Here is a 21,655-nt window from a genome sequence, read left to right on the forward strand (position 1 = left end):
CGGTCGGGCCGGGCCGGGCCGGGCTCCCGCTCCAGCCGCCGCCTCCCCGCCGGGAGCCCGCTTCGGACGCCTCCTCAACTTAACGCCCGGCAATCGGCGCGCCGCGGGGGTTCCGACGCTCCCTCGCCGAGCGCTGTCCCTCCCGCCCGCAGCCGCCCAAGGAGCAGGTTGCTCTGCGCGAGCGAGGGGTGTCGCCTCTCGCTCCCAGCTGCGAACCTGCACTTGAACCGCCGGCCGGCCGAGGGGAGGCGGGGCCGCGCCGCCGCCGCCGCCGCCGAAGGTAATTCACAGCCAGCGGGAGGATCCGCGGCAGCCCCGCAGGTCCCCAACCCCAGACGCGGGGCGCGGAAAACCAGTTTGGCCGAAAGAGCTTTGAATCACGGACCGAGGGGACCTGTCCAGCCGCCGAACGGAAAAGGGCGAGTGGTCGAAGCTGGTTCTACTTGGCGGGAGGTTAGCAGAGGAACAAAGGTCAGATGCCGGGAAGGGTGGTAAGCACGGGTGTGGGCAGCGAGGGACCCTGGATGTCAGCCTCATTAGTCAAGCTAGTTCTTACTTTTGTTTCTGAGCACTTCCTCCAAGAAGCCTGCCATGACTAAGGGGAATCGGAGTGAGACCTTAGAACACACTCGAAACCAACAGCTTTTATGTCCCTTCCCCCTAACTTGCACCAGAAAAGGAAAAGGGAGTGGGGGCGGGGGGGGGTAGAAAAGGAGGGAATTTGTTCTGTGCACAGAATACAGGTTGTAAGCATTCAAAACTGGCATATCAAAAATGATATTGCTGGACCCAGAGTTCTGCTCTCTGTCCATATCAAAGCTGGGGTTCAGTGAGCTTCCCTAGCTTACCGGGAACCTGCCCCTGGGGCTCCCATTAGAGGCACACCGTTCTGATCCGTGTGTTAGACCCAAGGGAACCATTAGACAAATGAGAGAGACACCTGCCTTTAGAGGAAGCAATGTGTTGCATGGCAGCCGTCAAGTGTCTTTTGAGTGAGCCTCCTTCCTGGGAGCACTCTATGAGATTCGATCCGTGTTCCACCTAGGAAACTGTGCCCATGTGTCACCTCCTCCGGGAAGCCATGCTTGCTTGACTGTATCCCAGATACATTTGTATATCCATCCTCTATGTGTCATGATGCCTTATTAATAACCCTATGGTGGAACTTATCACACTGAAATGCAATCCTTGATTTACTCATCTGTCTGCTTCCTTGGGCTGTGTGCTGCTCAAGGCAGGAGCTCATCTTATGCTGTCTTTATAGCCCTGGCACCAATCTGGGACACTTAATTTATGTTTGGTGAATGACTGATGCTGTCAGAGCTGGCAACAACTCTTTTTTTAATTAATTTTTCAAAAGATTTTATTTTATGTATTTATTTATTTTTCAAGAGAAATCGAGGAGGAGGAGGAGCAGAGGAGGAGGGAGAGGGGAGGGGGATAGAATCCGAAGCACACTCCCTCCCTGAGCGCAGAGCCAGTCACAGGCTCCCGATCCTGAGATCACAACCTAAGTCAAAACCGAGAGTCCAGGGGCGCCTGGGTGGCTCAGTGGGTTAAGCCTCTGCCTTCGGCTCAGGTCATGATCTCGGAGTCCTGGGATCGAGCCCCACGTCGGGCTCTCTGCTCAGCAGGGAGCCTGCTTCCCCCTCTCTTTCTGCCTGCCTCTCTGCCTGCTTGTGATCTCTCTCTGTCAAATAAATAAATAAATAATCTTAAAAAAAAAAAAAAAAAACGAGAGTCCAGTCCCTAAACTGACAGAGCCACCCAGGGGCCCCTCGCTGGGAATGACTCTTAACTCTAACCATATTCCTGTACTTTTGGGCCTCATTTGGAGGGTCTGCTGAATAGAGCCATCACCCATATCGGGGTGTGTGTAGGGAGTGTTTTCTGGAAAAAAGAAACAGTGAGCCTTCCCAGGTATCCCAGTGCTCAAACTGGACATAATGTGTACACAGCTCCTAGATAATGAAGCTGGAAGATGCCTCAGGGAACATCTAGTCCAATCCTTGTGTTAAAGATGGGAAACTGAGAAGCTACGATGAGAAGAGGCTGATTAAGGTCACTGAGCAAGTGGGGGCAGAGAAGGCCAGAATGTCCAGGCCAGAACTCCTGCCATTATGTCATCGTGCCTCCAACTCTGGGAATTCACTCTGCCGACAAATGCAAGTTGATTTCCTGGGTACCAGGTGAAAGCTGAGCCCATTCTACAGATGCAGAAGGGCACCAGAAGCCTCTAACACCCAGTTTTTTCCTCCCTTCTCAGGGCCAGTGGGTTTCTAGCTGAGAAAGCTTCACTGGACAGCAAAGCAGAGCTGGGCCTGAGACGCGTAGCTAAGGATCTGTGCCGCTGAGTTCCGGAGCTGCGGATCCTGAAAGGATCAGGGATCAGACCCCCCCCCCCAACTCCATTCCCCTGTCTCGTGAAACACCTGTAAGACTCGTCCTGCCAATGCAGCACAGAGCCACCTCCCAGCCCCTGTGATATGGAAGGATCTGAACCACCAGAATGACTGCCAAGATGCCCCCAGGGAAAATACCAGCAATCTGTGCACTTCCAGTCCAACCTGAGCAACCAGTAAAGGCAGCTGCTTGGGCTGAATGTGGGTGGAAACAGGGGTGAAATGACATATATTTGAAAACATGTATTCTGCCACTGTCTTCCTTGAGGTGTAGGGGGTTCCTGTTGATTTCTTCACAAGATTTTTGCATTATGTATCTCTAACCCAGCCTGGGGTTCCTTGGAACCTTTACCTAGACAAGAAAAGGCTGGCAGTTGAGATTTTGAAGGTTTCTTTTTTATTCATTTGAAATAAGAAATCCATTTTGAAAATACTTTTCCAATTGTGCTGTATTCTCACCAGTGATTTTTTCAATTCAAGATCTTGTTTTTTAGTTATGATCAGTATTAATACTGCTAAGAAAGACATTTTAAAGGTGCCCGGGTGGCTTAGTCTGGTTAAGCTTCTGACTTTAGCTCAGCTCATGATCTCTGAGTTCTGGGATCGAGCCCCACATCGGGCTCCCAGCTCAGTGGAAGGTTGGCTTCACCCTCTCCCTTTGCTGCTCCCCCTGCTCCTGCTCTCTCTCTCAAATAAAGAAAACAAACAAAGATATTTTATCAAAGGAGCTAAAAATAAGAAAAGGAGTAGAAAGAGCAAATAAAAACAACCATTGTTTCGACAGTTAATGTGTTGAAGAAGGCAGGAGCGTTAGTATGTTGAGATAAAAACCGTGCATGCTTTGTGGGCTGGTTAAAAATTTAGTTGTTTGTTTTTCCCTGCAGCAGTTTTCATTTTACTTCTTTAAAAGGCAACAAAGCACCTGGATAAAATACATCAGTCATATTTAGAAATGATTCTGATTCTTTCATCCATTTGGAGGCCTTAGTCACTTACATATCATTATGCTTCTGGCTTAGTATGGGGGGTGCTCTGAGAAACAGCCCCTCAAAAGCTGTCCATGTCAGACCCCTGGAATCTATGAATGTGACCTTATTTGGAAACAAGGTCTTTATAGATGTAATTAAATTAAAGATCCTAAGATGGGGAGATTATCCTGATTACTTGGGTGGGTGCTTAAATTCCATGACAAGTGTCCTCAATAAGGGACAGGCTAGGGGAGCTTTGAAACAGATGGGGTGGAGGGCAATGTGACCACAGAGAGAGAGATTGAACTGATATAGCCCCAAGTCAAAAATAGCCACAGCCACCAGAAGCTGGAAGAGGCAAAGAAGGAATTTTCCCCCAGAGCCTCCAGAGGGAGTGTGGGCCAGGCAACACCTTGATTTTGGACTTCTGGCCTCCAGAACTCTGAGAGAAGAGATCTGGGTTGTTTTAAGCCGCCCTAATTATTATTTGTTACAGCAGCTAGGGGAAATTCATACAGTACCTATAAGAAAATCAGCACTTAATGAGACCTGAAATAAATGTCTACCATTTTGCTTGTCCAATATCTAATCCCCTTTCTTCTGTTCATAGCTCCTTGAGTTTCCTTCTGACATCCTTCCTCCTGCTACTCTCTGCCCGCGTGGTTGGATGAGCTGGCCTCACCCCAACCCCAGGTCTGTTGGGGGTCAGGGGAGTGGGGCTATGACCCAGATGTGGCTAGTCTGACTTTCTGTTCCCCTGGCCGTAGTGATCGGCTCAGGAGAAGACACACGACTCCGACCAAATCAAGGAGATGTATGTTTTAAGAAGACCCCAGAGTTCTTGGGTAGAAGCCCTTTTTCTCTTGGCTTTGAAGCTGGCAGCTGTCACTTTGGTGCTCCTGGGATCCTCGAGCAGAAGGCTGAAAGGGAAACCAGTATAAGAGAAAGTGGAGCGTGAGGTGAAGAGAGCCCGGGACCCCCTTCCATCCCATGAGCCCCCGGACCCGGCTCGCTGAAATCTGCACCCCTGGATTTCAGCCTGTAGGTGCCCTTCGTGGCTTCGGCCAGTCTGAATTGGGTTTCTGCCCCATACCAACACAAAGGTCACAGTGTCTTGTGCTTTTGTTCCTTTGGTGTAAATTAAACAATGTTTCTTTGGGAAAACCAACGAGATAACCAGCTGCATTTTTAGTGATGTAAGAACAAGAATGCTTCTCTTCCAAGAAAACCACAATTTTAGATCAAGAAAAGATCTTACTGATCACCTCATCCAAAGCCTGCATCTTCCCCCTGGAGGACACTGGAAAACCCGGGAAGAACCCAGAGTTGGGACAATTCCACAGTAACACTGGGATCACAACTCTGGACTCCTGAAAACCTGATCAACAGAAAGCTAGGTTTCAAGACGTTGACTTCACCACGTCAACATATTCGGCTGAGACGCTTACATAGTTACAAGATTCCTCTGCTCTATAAAGAATAACAACAAGAGTAATTTTTAGTGCGTCCTGGTGTTAATGGTCATGGTTAATGTTCACCTGCAGACTAGGTCATCTGCCCCTGTTGACTTTCTTTTTTTTTTTTTTTTAAGATTTTATTTATTTATTTGACAGACAGAGATCACAAGTAGGCAGAGAGGCAGGCGGCGGGGGGGGGGGGGGAGCAGGCTCCCTGCTGAGCAGAGAGCCCAATGTGGGGCTCTATCCCAGGACCCTGAGATCATGACCCGAGCCGAAGGCAGTGGCTTTAACCCACTGAGCCACCCAGGAGCCCCGAGAGAGGACGTTTTTATGCTGTACTAGTGGTGGTACCCAGAAGACTGTAGGATGCTGAGGTTTTCCTACAGCCGACTGAATTCAGCCACAATTACCCCACAGATATTTGGGACCTTCTGTGGGCCAGGTACTGTTCTAGCTACAGAGGATTCGGGAATTTTAAAACAAAGTCCCATAGAATTTATGCTTAATGGATATGTAGAGTCTCAGGCAATGATGAGTTTCCTGAGGACAACGGAGAGTAAAGGAGGCGGGAGTCCAGTAGATGTTGCCCTCTGACATTCCATATGTTCCATATGTAGGGGACACAGAAAGACCTCACTGAGAAGAATGACATTTGAAGAAAAACTTGGAAGAATTGAGAGAACCAACCATGTGGCTTTGGGGAGAATGTGTTCTAGGCAGAGGAATTCAGTGCAAAGGCCCTGAGGCAGAAACATTCTTGGAATGTTTGAGACACAAAGAGGCCAGTGTAGCTGAAGCAGAGAGAATGAGGAATAGGAGGTGAGGGAGACTGCATCATTGAAGGAACTTTGTAAGGAACTTTGCTGTTACAGTCCATGAGGTGGAGACCCATTGGAGGGTTGCCTGAGGGGCGCCATGATCTTCATGGTTTAGCATTCTTTAGAGGATCGTTCTGGCTGCTGTTTGGAACAGGGTTGAAGCAGATTTCAGGTAGGAGGCTATTGCAATAATCCAAGCAAGACACGGGGGTAGCTTAGTTCGTGCTGTTCGGGGGTAGATGCAGCGTGGAAGGGTGAGATCCTCGGTATCTGTTGAAGGCAGAGCAGATGGACTGGCTGGTAGATGAGACTGTAAGCGGGCTGGGAGGGGAAGGGAGGAGTCAGGATGACTCTGAGGTGTTTGGCCTGAGCCACCAGAGGAAGGAGTTGCCATTGATTGAGCGGGAGGAGGCCGCGGGAGGAGCGGGTGTGGCAGGAGAAAGAGTGGGGAAACTCAAGTTCAGTTCCAAGCATGTTAAGCTGGAGATGCCTCTGAGATACCCAAGTGGGGATGCCAAGGAGGTGACTGGATATCTACGATGAGAGTCTGTCTCGGGAGTAGGGAAGCACATTCGGCATTTTTCGGGATTGGACGATAGTAAAGCCACAAGGCTGGTTGAGGTCACAAAGGAAGTGAGTACAGGTAGGGAGGAGGCAGAGATCAAGGCCTAAAAACTGAGGCACTCCAACTCTCAAAGGTCAAGGTAATGAGAAGGGATCTGCGAAGGAAAGTGAGCAACATGAGGCTAGTGAGTTTGGAGAACAAGAGGGAGTAGTGAGCCTGGAGTGTGTTCACATCCCTCCCAAGGAGGAATGTGCAGATGGTGCGAGTGTTCTAGAAGGGCTGAGGTTTGGGTGGGTTCTGTCTGAGCAGGAAGCGACTTGCACTCCCATGCAGAGGGGTGGGGAGACAGCTCAGGTTATTTTTAAGTCAGTCTGACAACGGGCCTGGGAAGATGATTGCTTGGCTAATGAGCCCTTGCTCACAGGTAAAAAGTGCGCCTGAAATGTGCCCCCTTCAGCTCCATCTCAAAGGCTCTGCTCTGGCTTCTCCTGGGAAGGATGCCAGCCCAAGATGGCTGGCTGATTTCTCCTGCCAGGACTGCGTCGTGGAGCAGAGCACTGGCCCTGGCAGCTCCCCAGAGGGGGAGGGGAGGACTAAAGAGGGTCCGTCCTTTGCTGGGGCAAGAGATGGGCCAGGTGGAACCAGCAAGATGGGCCCAGAGTCCACCTGTTACTTCTTCTCAGAGTCCTTTCTTGAATCCATAGCTCAAGCAACGTTCTTGTGCTGACTTTAACGTCTGACCTCAGGTTTGCCTAGAAAATGGCAGCTGGTGCTGACTTGGGCATTTCCTGGAACTAACACAGCATTTTGGCTCAGTTTAGTTCAGTAAGTGCATAAGGCACCATTATGCTTCTATCTTCATGTAGAAATGGCTCCGGCCTTCAGCCAACGGGTTTCTTTCCCTCTTGTCTCTGCCACCACCCACCTGCTGGTCACTGCCACACACTCGTCAGAGACCTTGGCTCCTGGTTCAGCGTCTTCCTCTCCACGCCTCGTCTCCCTCTCATGCAGGGTGATTTCAGTGCCAATGTAAATGAACTATCCAGTGTCCTAGCCCCACCATGCCTTACTGTCCTCGTCTCCAGGGCCAGTCACCCCCACTCCAGTAAGTTCCTCACACCCAAGGCCATGCCTTAAACCGTCCGACCACCCAGATTTACTCCAACGTGGAAAACATGAACTCGAATATCCCACTTTCTGATATAGTTTGGCTCCTTCTAACACCCTTCTTCCTCTCTTCCCTTCCCACTTGTTCCTTGCTTTCCTACAGTATCTCTGGCTTCTCAGACTGCCTCCTAATCGATCAACGAAAGCCTTGTTTCACTTACTATGCTGATCAGCCCAAACTCACAGGCGGCCACAGCATCCCGCCACTTGTCCTCCAGTGTATCCGCTTGTCCTCCAGCATATGCGTGCTGCAAAACTACCCTCCCAATTCATCTGTCCCCCTTCGCTGCTCTCAGGCCCAGGAGAGCATCACCCCATGTCCCTGGAGGGAGGAAACAGGTTGCTGCTCCTGTCACTCACTCTCCACCAGCCGCCTGCCTCTTGCTGGGTATGTGGCCAGTCTTCCGGCCCGCATCACTGTAACAGACCCCATCGGCAAGCCAAGGGGGAACAAGGGAAGTCAGAAGACACAGCCTTGACTAGACCACGTAGTTCGGTCTCCCTAGGCCCACGGGTGTGACCTCCCCTGTGTTTCCGCCCCCTGGCTCTCCTTCCTCCTGCATCCAAACTCCCCCTTCTCCACTGTGTTCGCATCTTGTAAGCGCCTGTTTCTCACCGGCTCCTCAGACAGCTTCCTCCGTCAATTGTCTCCTCTCCCCTGTATTGTCACACGTTCCCTCTCTTCTGGTGTCTTTTCCCCTTAAGCGTGTGTGCACACACACATGCACACATGCACGTGCCTGCTCAGTAAGCCCCGCTCCCACACCCACCCCCGCCCCCAGCTACCGTATCCCCTACTCTCCTTCTTTCCACTTCTCCCAGTGCCCAGGTGCCTCCCAGTTACTCACAGTCCGGCTTCTGCCCCCCACAGCTCCTTGAACATGGGTAAAACTAGGCCGATAAGTGCTTATAAAGATAAGCACTTATTTCCAGGTCACGAAGTCCAACAGATGCTTTAGGGATCTCATCTTGGGTGATGCGTTTGGCGGCCGGGCCCCCGCCCCTGCCCTGGGCACCCCCTGTCTGTTCCCCCAGCCATCCCTGAAACCCCTACGGTTGCCCATACCTGTGTTCGACGGTGGGGGGGGGGGGGGTCCTCCGCCTGCAGAACCCGCCTCTGTTTGCTCTTGTTTTCCATTCTCCTGTAAGGCGCAGCCCAGAGTCCCCTGTCCTTGCCCAGTGTCCTGTGCTGGTCATCCCTGTATGGCAATGTACTTTCAGTCGCCCCTCAAGATTAGAACTTCTTGGGAGCACGGACTGTCTCCCTCCCTTCCTTTCCTATTTTTATTTTAATCACCTGCGCTCATCAGGACACATCACATCACACACCCCCTGCCCCCTCCCCTCTGGTAACCACCAGTTTGTTCTCTGTAGTTAAGAGTCTGTTTCTTGGTTTCTCTCTCTCTCTCTCTCTTTCAGGGACTATTAAGTCCACTTTTTTGTCTTCATTGTACTGGGCGATATTTGGCCATTCTGACCTTCAGGAAACTCGTTTTTTTCCTCCAGGGCTTCATGACACCACTTTCTCCTGGTTTACCTCCCGCTTTACTGGCTATTCCTTCTTAATCTCTTGCGTAACTGCTTCCCTTCTGCTTAACCTCAAAATGTTGAGAGAATCCAAATTTCACCCTCAACCGGATTCCGTACTCTACGTACACTCTCTCCCTAGGTGATCTCCCCCACTGTGTTAAATTCCATCTACATGCTGCTGGCTCCCAGATTTCTATCTGAATCTAACCTTTCTCTTGGGCTTCAGATGCATATATCCAGTTGTCCGCTCCTCCACATGGATGTTAGAATTCTTGATGTATGGCTCCAAATCTGTTCTCCTGGAGTGCTCTTTATTTCAGTATATGGCACAATCAATAATCACTCTATTGCTTGGCCCCAAAACCTAGGAGTAGTGTGACCACCTGTCCTGGTTTTCCTGGGACTTGTCCTTGTTTTAACCCTGAAAACCCTGTTCCAGGAAACTCCTCAGTCTCAGGCAAACCAAGATGGTTGATCATCTCACCCAGGAGTCACCCAAGATTTCCTCCATTATCTCACATTCTACGTCCAATCAGCTGGATCTCCATCCAGATATACCCTCTTTCCACCTCCACCATCACCTGGTCCAAGCCTCCATCATGTCCCACCTAGACCCTCCCAATACCCTGTTCATCTAGTCTCCTTCCTTCCTCATTTGGCCCACTCATTTTTCATACAATAGCCAGAGGAACTTCACAAAGAGAAAATATGATTATAGCACCATATACCTACCAGATCAAACACTCCAATTACACTTAGAATAAACCCAAATTTCCTTTTTCTGTAAGCTCTACATGATCTTGTCCTTGACTCCCATCCACTATCATCTCCTAGTTCACTCCCCCTTCTTCTCAACCCTCCCTTCCCCCCATCACCTCATGATTCACTCCCTCCTACCATTCAGGTATGAGGTCAAAGTTACCCTCATGACTATGTCCAGAGTCATTCCCCAAGTTTCTCCCTATCAGATTTTTCTCTTCCATTATCTTCAAGGGTTACATCACCACCTGATGCTATCTTGTTCCATTTTTTTGCTTGTGTATATCAACTCCCCCATCTAAGACATAAGCTTGAGAGTAAAGACCTTGCCAGTCTTGTTCACATCTGTGTTCTCTGCTCTTGGCTCGGCACACAGTAAGTACTCAGTAAATCTTTGCTGAATAAAAGAATACTCAACCATAGGACAGGGTCTTTCTCACTGTGTTCATAAAAGACACTGAATGAACAAATTAATGAGAGTCAGCCAAGCTCTGGCTAGGCATTGGGCCCACCTTCATAAGTAAACTATGATTCTTTAGGAGTTTATGGTTTACTGAGAGACAGATATATAAATCAAACTTTTAAACTGAGTAGTCCTAAAAGTTATGAGTATGCTGGGGAGTAAGAAATATCATAATGTTTTCTTTTCCTCTCATTTTTTAAACTAAAAAATGGTTTTATACCCAACGTGGGGCTTGAACTCATGATCCTGAGATCAAGAGTTGCATGCTCACCTGACTGAGCCAAACAGACACCCCATAATCTTTTATTATTTTAAATAAAATGTGATCTGCTCTGGGTCCTCATCCCACCAGGGTGGCAGGAGTTTTGATCTCAATCACTACTGAGCCACTCACCCAGCCTCTAGAGTCATAAGGAGCTCCCAGGAGTCTGAAAGATCTAGGAGGGACCCTTTAATCTTCTGTCCACCCTGGCCACCTCCCATAATGCTCCTGGCTCAAGCCTTCACATTTCCTTGAAAAAGTCAGCTGATTCTTGACCAAGCTTAGACCTGGGGGAAAATTTGGATAGGGTAGTTGATAGGGGTTGTGTGGGAACCAAGTGCTGATCCAAGCTACTCCTAAGACCTCTCCAAACCCCCATGCTATTTTCTGCTCACGGAAATCATTCCAAACCTGCTTTTGGTCTGTGAATTCCATCTCTCTTTACCCAAGCCATTCCTTTCTTTCCCTTCTCCACTGGAACTGCCCTACAGAATCTCCCTTAGATGGCTCACCTGGCTGCTTCCTGCAGATGGAGAAGATGCTAAAAATGATCAGTTATCCATGTAAAGCAGAGTTCTTACATCTCCCTCCACCAACCTACTCCTCTTTCAGAATTCCCTAGCTCAATTAATAACATCACCCTCCTCTTTGTTACCAAAGATAGGAAAGATGACACATCTATAATTTCTCCTTTCCCTTTATCTAATCAGCCTCTGAGTCCTGCCAACTCTAATACCTCTATGACTCCTCCCTTCTGGTCTAACCACACCTCTGGTTGAGCTCATTACTTCATATCCATACTTGTAGAAGAACGTTCCACTTGATCCATTCTAGTTTCTCCTCAGCTCAATCCATCCACCCAATGACCCAAGAGGTAATCCAAAAGAAAAAGTTTGACCATGTCACTACCCTGCTGGCTTGTCTCATGTAGAATGAAACAAATCAAATTTTAGCATGACATTCAAAGTACTGTATCATTTAGAGTAACAACTTTACCCTCCACTACATTTCTCCATCCTGTACAACCCATACCCTGCTTGACTTGCCTCTTAGCCATTCCCCCAACATGCTTTCTATATTCTTCCATTTTTACATTTTCTCTAAAGCTGTTTTTCCTACTCAAAATGTCCTTTGGCTCCCTACCCTTTAATTGCTCCCTTTCCCCCAACATTTACCCAATTAAGAGTACTCATTTATTCGAACTCTAACCCTAGTTCCATCTCATCTATGAAGATTTCAGGAAAGGAGAGCAGCAGGGACTGCTGGAGCCAAGCTGGGTATAACTGCCCATTCTTGGTCATTCTTCCGAGCTGTGTAACCTTGGGTAGGTTCTTCATCTGTAAATTGAGATATATAAAATAGATCACATAATTCATGGCAGAAAGAAGGAAGTGGACTACAAATCAGAAGTTAGTGGACTGGAACACAAAACACAGCAAAATAATAGAGAAAAATCAATGAAACCAAAAGCTGGTTCTTTATAAAGATCAATAAAATTGATAAACCTCTAGCCAAACTGATGAGAAAAAAAAAAAAAAGAGAAGGAGAAAAGACATAAATTACAAACACTAGGAATGAAAGAAAAGGAAACACCAATCCTACTGGCAAGACTATGCTCTCACCATTTCTATTCAATAATGTATTAAATATCCTAGCCAGTACAGTAATGCAAGAAAAAAGAAATAAAAGGCATACAGATTGGAAAGAGACGCAAACTTTTTATTTACTCTAAGATCTAATTATCAATGTATAAAATCTTAAGGTCACAGGATACAAGATCAATATACAAAAATTATATCTCCATATATTAATTGTAGTAAAGAACTAGACATTGAATTTTTTAAAAGTATACTATACAATATTATCAAAAAGAGAAATATTTAGGGACAAAGGTAATGGAATATGTATAAGATCAGTATTTTGAAAAGTACACAACACTGCTGAGAAAACTTTCAAAAGATCCAAATAAATGGAGTATGAATCAGAAGAGTCAGTATTATTAAGTGGTCAATTCTACTTAAATTAATCTCTAAAGTCACTGTAATCCCATTCAATAACTCAGCAGACTTTTTTTTTTGGTAGAATTAATATTCATAAACTGGCTCTAAAATTTGAATACAAATGCGAAGGAGAGCTGAAACAATTTCAGAAAAGGAAAAAGTGATTCCAAGATTTACCACAAAGTTATAGTAATCAAGACAGTGTGGTATTCATGTAAGGACAGAGATACAAATCAGTAAAAAAGAGGGTCCAGACATAAACCCAAATATATAGTCAACTAATTTTTTAAAAATATGCCAAGATTATTCAATGGAGAAAGGATAGTCTTTTCAGCAGTTGAGTATCTATGTGCAGAAACATGAATTTCAACTGTTACTTCATACCATAGACAAAAGTTAGCTCAAAATGGATTGTAGAGGCACCTGGGTGGCTCAGTCAGTTAAGCGTCCAACTCTAGGTTTCAGCTCAGGTCATGATCTCAGGGTCATGGGATGGAGCCCCTCGTCAGGCTCCAAGCTCAGCACCGTCTGCTTGAGATTCTCTCTCTCCCTCTCCCTCTGCCTTTCCCCATACTTACGCTCTCTCTCACCCTCTCTAAAACTAAATAAATCTATTTTTTAAAAATGGATCATAGACTTAAATGTCAGAGTTAAATCTATAAAATTTCTAGAAGAAGAGGTTGGCAAAAATATTTGTAACCTGCGTTAGGAAAAGAGTTTTGAGAAATGGCACAAAAAGTGGGGACCATGGGAAAAAGAACCGATAAACTGGATTCCGACAAAATTTTTAAATTTTGCTCTTAAATGACATTATTAGGAAAATGTAAAGGGAGACTGGGAGAAAATATTTGCAAAACATATATATGGTAAGGGCTTTCTACCTAACACACACACACACACACACACACAGTCTTGGCTAATAAAATAAATCAAAGATCTGAACACATACATCACCAAGGTGTATATTTGCTATTACAAATAAACATATGAGGGGCGCCTGAGTGGCTCTGTGGGTTAAGCCTCTGCCTTCGGCTCAGGTCATGATCTCAGGGTCCTGGGATCAAGCCCCGCATGGGGCTCTCTGATCCTCCTGCTTCCTCCTCTCTCTCTCTGCCTGCCTCTCTGCCTACTTGTGATCTCTCTCTGTCAAATAAATAAATAAAAATCTTAAAAAAAATTAAAAACAACAAACATATGAAAAGATGCTCTATAACATTAAGTATCAAGGAAATGCAAATTTATACCAAGATTAGTAAGTAAGATTACCACTATTCATCCACCAGAATAGCTAAACTTCAAAAGACTTGACAACATCAAGCAGTAGGAAGCACGTGGGTCCATCGCTGCCAAGTGGTACAGCCACTGTGGGAAACTGGAAGTGCTTTCCTTATAAGGTCAAACATATATTTACCATATGATCCAGCCATCTCACTCCTACATTCATCCAAAAGGAATGAAAATGTGTGTCCACAGAAACACTTGTATGGCAATGCTCACAGCAGCTTTAGTCATGATAGCCACAAACTATAAACAAACCAACTGTCCACCTCCTAGTGAATGAATGAATGAATGGTGGTGTGCTCATACACTGGGATGCTGGCCAGCAGCTTAGAGGGTGGATGACCAATAAACCCAGTACCAGAAAGGGATTTCAAAAGTAGGACACCAGATTAAACAAGCCAGACACAGAAGGGTACATAACTGTATGTAAACTGCCATTTTTATGAAACTCTAGAAAAGGTAAAATAGTGACCAAAAGCAGATCATTGGCTGCCAAAAGCTGTGGGCTGGTTGAATAGGAGAGTATGAGGGAGGGGTACCTGGCTGGCTCGGTCCCATCCATAGAGCATGAAGCTGTTGATTTGGGAGTCTTGAGTTCAAGCCCCACGTTGCATGTAGATCTTACTGGGGGAAAACAAACAAAAAAACAAACAAACAAACAAACAAAAGCATGAGGGAACATTTTTTGCATAATGGAAATGCTCTATTTTACCCAATGAGGAAGTGTATTTCATGACTGATCGAGTTCCAATGAACCTCATGCTGTCGCTTGAAAGGTTAGTCATGAAGACATGACATCAACTGATTTAAAACCATAGGTTTTAAGTCACCACTAGTAGTACTAGATTCTCAAAAACATCTCAAGTACTATCAATAAGCATGATGTATGCACTGAAGATAGAGCTTTCCACACATTTAATTACTTTTTTGAAACACCCGAATCAACACATTACTTAATTGTGTGTGTTGGCGGGGAGACTGTCCGCTGGGAGAAGGCGGCTATGGAAATTGTCACTTGAGTTAAAGCAAAGTATATTGTGCATCTAAGACATTCTGGTTAGGATGCTAAGGACCCTTCCAGCAAAGAGGGGACGGTCTGCAGGAAGAAATGGAAATGCAAACAGTTACAACTCAGTGTGACATGAACAGTGAGAGGAAAGGGGACAGGGGGCTGTGACACTGAAAACAATGTAATGAACTCCGTGAGGATACACAGATGGAGTCATCATCAGGGAAGCCTTTAGGGGGAGGATGAAACCTGATCAAGGAAGGTAAATATTCCCAATGGACCCTGAAGGGGTCTACGCCAAATGGGAGCCATAAGAAGGGACACCGGCGGAACTTGTCATCCCACCTGAAATGACCTGGGAAATTAACTGAAAGTACACGCACCTGCTTCAGCCCTTTGACTTCCCAGCAGGACCTGTCTTCTGTAAGCCAATATTCTTCTAAAAAAAACTGCCATCTCTCAGGCATTACTGGGCCACACCCCCCAGACCGATCGTGCTGTGACTCACAGCAGGTTGTCTTGGGGAAGGTCATAGCTGTTCAGAGGCAGGTGTCTAAAAAAAATGGGGCAATCGGAAATCAACAAAAGAAAAAAACCCCTCTGTAAATTCCTGAAGGTACCAAAAAAACCCACCCCCAAAACCCCCAACAAACAAAACATCTCCTATGCTTCCTACTCAGTCAAATCAAGCAGAAACAAAAGGCAGAAAGAGCACCACTACAATAGAGTTGAAAGGCGGGGCGGCCACGGCAGGTAGAGGAAAACTGTAAGCACACACACAAGGGCCTTCCATCCTGCACACCGGAAGTGCTCTGCGGGCAGCCCCTGGGGCCAGTACCAGCTACCAAAGAACAGTCTGGGATATGCACCGGACCTTGGCTTACCAGCTCCAAGATGGAAACAGAGAACAGCAGGAGACCCCAGCCCAGCAGTTCTTGAGGATCTTTCCTTCCAAGCCAGTCCCATGTACGAGGACTCCGTGATCAGACAGTGACTCGCCATGCCTTAGGCAATGTGGCACCTTCTCTCTCCGCGCCCTGAATATGACTGCCCTGGTTCACAGGAATGCAAGAGAAAGCGGAATCCTGAGCAGATAATTGAGGGAGATGAAGCCCTCACTGGAAAAACCCCCGACCCAGAAAACCCAGCAAACATCTGTACCTCTGCCTCTTCCATTTCACCCCCAATCTCCTAATTATCCTCCCTCCATGGAGAGTAGGAACAATGTACTTGTTTGTGTTCAGCTGCAAATCGTGGTTCTTCCTTCAGGAACAGTATTCACAGAAAGAACGGTTACCACAAAAAGGTGGAGTCACCACAGGCAGGCCTGGCGTGGGCAGGGCATCTCTTGTTTACACACCCAGGGGATGACCTCCAAGGGAGCAAGAGCCGTCACCTTACTAATCACGGGGAGCCGTCCGCCACGCCGAGATGGTAGCGCCATCTCGTGGACGCAACGGAGCATCTCGAGAAACCCGCCGCTGGTCTTTGGCCACCAATGAATAGAACCGAAACTGCCGGTGCTGTGGGAAGGATACTTTGGTATTAATACAGAATACTAATTCTGGAAAAGAAACGTCTCAGCTGATTCGCTCACATATGAAATTCGTAAGTTAACATGCACCTGATTAATGAGACTCGAATTAATTGATGTGGTATCCCTAGCCGGGTTGAAATTTGTAATTACATTCTGCAAAGGTAGAGCTTACTGTAAGTTCTCTGTAAAGACCTTTCGGTTCCGTGATTCGGTATCAGCTATGATCGTGGCACATTTGTTTCTAATCAGACATGGCTGGGTTGGTGTAATCTCAGTGAAGGCTGTATGAGAGGTGACTTTAGGACAGTCATTAATTCAGAGCACCTGGCTGGCTCAGTCGGAAGAGCATGTGACTCTTGATCTTGGGGCTGTGAGTTTGAACCCCACTTTGGGTGTAGAGATTACTAAAAAAATAAACTTTATTATTTTTTTAAGATTTATTTATTTATTTGACAGAAAGAGAGAGAGAACAAGTGGGCAGAAAGGAGGCAGAGGGTGGCAGGGAAGCAGGCTCCCCGATGCAGGGCTCAATCCCAGGACCCTGAGACCACAACCCGAGCAGAGGCTTAACCCACTGAGCCACCAGGTGCCCCCTAAAAAAAATAAACTTAAAAAAAAGTGATTAACCCATTCAAATCTTTGTTGTATATCTACAGTTCTAAGCTCTAGGCCTGTAAACAAGACACGCAACACACAAGATCCCTGCCCTCACAGCGTTTACTGATTAATGACGGAGGCACACACGAGAATAGGTGCAGATGTTGACAAGATGAGGTCAGAGTGAACATAATTTAAAAGGGTAAAGTGAGAGGAAAAGGAAGGGTTGTGGATAGGTCAGTGAGAGGTCTCTTGGAGGTGCTTTTGAGATCCAAAGACGAGCTCATCTTCTCATGATGAAATTTTTTTTAAAGATTTTATTTACTTATTTGAGAGTGAGCAAGAGAGAGAGCATTAGTGGGGGTGGGCAGAGAGAGAAGCAGACTCCCAGTGAGCAGGGAGCCTGGGATCATGACCTGGGCCAAAGGCAGACACTTAACCCGCTGAGCCATCTAGGTGCCCCCTCATAATGAAATGTTTTTAAAGGCAACCATTCCTGGGATGCCTGAGTGCCTCAGTTAAGCATTCAACTCTTGAGCTCTGGGTCCTGACTTTAAGTCCCGTACTCCACACTGGGCGTGGAGCCTACTTAAAAAAAAAAAAAATCGGGGCACCTGGGTGGCTCAGTTGGTTAAGCATCTGTCTTCAGCTCAGGTCATGATCTCCAGGTCCTAGGATTGTGCTCTCCATCTTGCGCCCTCTTCATCAGGAAGTCTGCTTCTCCCTCTTCCTCCGTCCCTCCCTCCCGCTGCCATGCTCTCTTTCTCTTCCTCTGTCTCTCTCTCTGCTCTCTCAAACGGATAAATAAAATTTTTTTAAAAGATTTTATTTATTTGACAGACAGAGATCACAAGTAGGCAGAGAGGAGGCAGAGAGGGAGTGGGAAGCAGGCTTCCCGCTGAGCAGAGAGTCCCATGAAGGGCTCGATCCCAGGACCCTGGGACCATGACCTGAGCCAAAGGCAGAGGCTTTAAACCACTGAGCCACCCAGGTGCCCCAAAATCTTTAAATAAATAAATAATAAAGACCACCTTCCAGAATAAATATCCATATGAGTTTTCAAAATTTGGGGGCCTCCTCTCTGGTTTTTTGCCTGCAGAGCCAATGTATGAACTCCATCAAGAAAAGCAGGCTTGGGGGGCGCCAGTCGGTAGGGCATGCGACTGACTCTTCATCTCGGGGTTATGAGTTTGAGCCCCACATTGGGTGTAGAGATTACTTAAAAATAAGATCTTAGGAGTGTGCCTGGGTGGCTCAGTGGGTTAAAGCCTCTGCCTTTGGCTCAGGTCATGATCTTAGGGTCCTGGGATCGAGCCCTGCATCGGGCTCTCTGCTCAGCAGGGAGCCTGCTTCCTCCTGTCTCTCTGCCTGCTGCTCTGCCTACTTGTGATCTCTGTCTGTTAAATAAATAATAAATAAAATCTTAAAAAAAAAAAAAAGATCTTAAAAAAAAAAAAAACAGGGGTGCCTGGGTGGCTCAGTGGTTTAAGTAAGCCTCTGCCTTCGGCTCAAGTCATGGTCTCAGGGTCTTGGGATGGAGCCCCACATTGGGCTCTCAGCTGAGCGGGGAGCCTGCTTCCCCCCCTCTGCCTGCCTGCTTGTGATCTCTCTGTCAAATAAATAAATAAAATCTTAAAAAAAAAAAACAAAAACGGGACGCCTGGGTGGCTCAGTTGGTTGGACGACTGCCTTCAGTTCAGGTCATGATCCTGGGAGTCCCGGGATCGAGTCCCACATCGGGCTCCCAGCTCCATGGGGAGTCTGCTTCTCTCTCTGACCTTCTCCTCGCTCATGCTCTCTCTCACTGTCTCTCTCTCAAATAAATAAATAAAATCTTTAAAAAAAAAAAAAACAGGAAAGCAAAGCAGGTTTAACTCAAAGCAGCACACTACCTGCAGCTCTACCATCACCTTTTTCCTTGACCCTGAACATCTTTGGGATATTTCTGAAAATGAATCCAGTCCCAAACCACATACATGGCAACCTAAGATTCTGGTGGGAAAGTATACAGCAAGCTCTGGAGAGAGTTAAGAACTCTGTGAGGTCCTTTCTTCCTCTTGGAGGATAGTAGTACTCTAATGAATGCACACCTTGGGAAATTGTGCTGTTCTGTTCTTTTGCTGTGGAGGTCCGTATCATCTTCTAGAGAAGGACCTACAAAAGAACAGTAAAAAAAAAAAAAAAAAAAAATATATATATATATATATATATATATATATCAGCAAAGGTGGGAAGAGATAGAGAAAAGGAGAGTACTAAGACAAAGGAAAGAGTAAATGATTGAAAGGATAAAACTGCCCCAGGTTGAGGAGCCCCTGGGGGTGAGAGGAACTAAAAAAAATAGTAATAATAAAATAAAATAATAAAAGAACAAAACCTGGGAATGCCTGAGTGGCTCAGTCAACTGACTGGGTGACTGTCTTGGGCTCGGATCCTGATCCCCGTGTCCTGGAATCGAGTCCCGCATCAGGTACCCTGCTCACCGGGGAGCCTGCTTCTCCCTCTGCCTGCTGCTCCCCCTGCTTGTGCTCTCTCATTCTGACAAATAAATAAATAAAATCTTAAAAATAAAAAGAAGAAATTTTTAAAAAAGCAAAAAAACACCCAAGACCTGATAAATCACTCCCAAGTTTGCCCCTTGTAGCTCGGCTTTCTAAACCTTGTCCTCATCAGACCCGGAGGGATCTTTCCCACGGTTCAGACACCCCGCTTTCCATACACCTGGTTTCCCCTATCTTTCCTGGTAAGATTGAGTCTGCTCAGGGTAAAACAGTAATGCAACTCAATTTATTACAGTGACACATACCTCCACTTCTGCCCCCCTATTCTCCACCACATGTGTACAATAGTTTCTTCTTTAAATTCCCTGATAGCAAACTTGTCACTAAAATATATTGATTGATTGGGGCACCTGGGTGGCTCAGCGGGTTAAAGCCTCTGCCTGCGGCTCAGGTCATGATCCCAGAGTCCTGGGATCGAGCCCCGCATCAGGCTCCCTGCTCAGCAGAGAGCCTGCTTCTCCCTCTTCCTCTGCCTGCTGCTCTGCCTCCTTGTGGTCTCTCTCTATCTCTCTAATAAAATAAATAAATAAATAAAGACCTTTAACTGGGAAAGCCTGACCCTTCCCTTCTGAAGCCCCATTCTCTCTGAAAACACACCCACTCCTTCTTAAAAAAATAAAATAAAATAAAATAAAATATATTGATTGAAAACAATGTAAGTCTTGCTTGATGAACCTTCAAAGTGAACAGTTAGAAAGGATCTGTTTATCCGACTTGTTCCCCTATTGCTATAGATTTTGGTATCATGCTACTTTGTATTTTTTTTTTTAAGATTTTATTTGTTTATTTGACAGACAGAGATCACAAATAGGCAGAGAGAGAGGAGGAAGCATGACCTGAGCTACCCAGGCGCCCCAGATGCTACTTAGTATTTTAAAGTCACAAGTGACCCACACAAACTTAGCCTCCCCAGAGCAAATTCAGACAGAAAAAGACGGATGTTTTGTATTCATCACAAAGCATTCAACTGAGTCCATAAGGAAAAGATCCTAATTACCAATATAGAAGGATTCCAAACAACTAACCTTTGTGTTAAAATCCTTAAAATGAAAAATATCAAAACCTCTCTAGATATATAAAAAGAAATTAAGTCTCTCACCTCAAAAAGGTACCCTGGGGGCGCCTGGGTGGCTCAGTGGGTTGAGCCTCTGTCTTCGGCTCAGGTCATGATCCTGGGATCCAGGGATCGAGCCCCGCATCGGGCTCTCTGCTCAGTGGGAAGCCTGCTTCCACCTCTCTCTCTCTGTCTGCCTCTCTGCCTACTTGTGATCTGCTTCCCCTCCCCTCTGCCTGCTGCTCTGCCTACTTGTGATCTGTCAAATAAATAAAAATCTTAAAAGAAAAAAAAAAAAAAGGCACCCTGGGCAGCACACTTCTTTTTTTTTTTAACAATGTGAGAATGCTTATATAGATTTCTATAGTACTTTTATAAATAACATTTTTTGTGAGGAAAAAAACTGAATATTTTCCACTTTTATTTTTAAAAGGTAGAGAGGATCCAAAAGAAGTCTCCAAATGAGACCACCATTCCTAAATCTGTAACTGTCAGAATTTGAAGTCAACAATTAGTATTTGCTTTAAACTTTCTCTTGAAGTAGAAAAAAAAAAAGCACAATTTCTATATATCAAGAGTCTTAGCAATAAATCTGGCTTGATGTGAATATGGCTATATTCATAAACCTTCCTGGAGAGAGAGCCAAATATGCTTAAATTAACCCCAAGATGGTAACAAAAGTGTAACCTGGGGCTGTCAATTCAATTTGTACTAAATGGTTATTACTTGCAATTATGTTTCTTTCCTTCCAGTTCAGAAATAGATCTTTACCAAAATTTTCTTCATTAGTTAGAAAGATCCAAGTACCTAAATGAAGAATGCTATTATGCCTTAATCCATTAATAGGCTTGTCATAACCCAAATGTTTGTCTTTTTTCAGGGTACAAAATTTGAATTTTCTGATGCTACCGTCACATTTATGCAACATCGTAAATGGGATTACACAATTTACAATACCATGGTTATCATTAATAATAATGCATCACCTAGAGAAAAGTTTGTTTCCCTGCTCCTTAAGAGAAATGCTAGAGGCATCTGGGTGGCTCAGTCATGATCCCCGGGTCCTGGGATGGTGAGTCAGTCTCCCTGCCCAGCAGGCAGTCTGCTTCTCCCGCTCCCCCTCCATCCCCACTCACACGCTGTCTCAAATAAGTAAAATCTTTTTAAAAAGGTTGGGGGGGAAATACTATGCTAAGCCCAGCATATGAATTTATTTTACTGC

The 21,655-nt window shown here is 46.0% G+C and overlaps 2 long non-coding RNA genes across 3 annotated transcripts; one reads left to right on the forward strand and one right to left on the reverse strand.

Annotated features, from left to right (window-relative positions):
- Positions 1 to 336: 336 nt before the first annotated feature.
- On the forward strand, positions 337 to 2,835 carry LOC125085758 (uncharacterized). The gene is made up of 2 exons (XR_007123009.1): positions 337 to 471; positions 2,267 to 2,835. It is a non-coding gene; the product is annotated as an uncharacterized LOC125085758 (long non-coding RNA).
- An 8,775-nt stretch (positions 2,836 to 11,610) lies between these two features.
- On the reverse strand, positions 11,611 to 16,338 carry LOC125085975 (uncharacterized). Of its 2 annotated transcripts, XR_007123060.1 has the most exons (4): positions 15,569 to 16,338; positions 15,068 to 15,237; positions 13,806 to 13,944; positions 11,611 to 11,731 (listed from the first exon to the last, which is right to left on the reverse strand). It is a non-coding gene; the product is annotated as an uncharacterized LOC125085975 (long non-coding RNA). The 2 variants fall into 2 exon arrangements; XR_007123059.1 differs by lacking the exon at positions 11,611 to 11,731 and having other exon boundaries at positions 13,593 to 13,944.
- Between the last annotated feature and the right edge of the window lie 5,317 nt (positions 16,339 to 21,655).

Source organism: Lutra lutra, chromosome 15 (assembly GCF_902655055.1).
Source record: "Lutra lutra chromosome 15, mLutLut1.2, whole genome shotgun sequence".
Classification (NCBI taxonomy): Eukaryota; Metazoa; Chordata; class Mammalia; order Carnivora; family Mustelidae; genus Lutra; species Lutra lutra.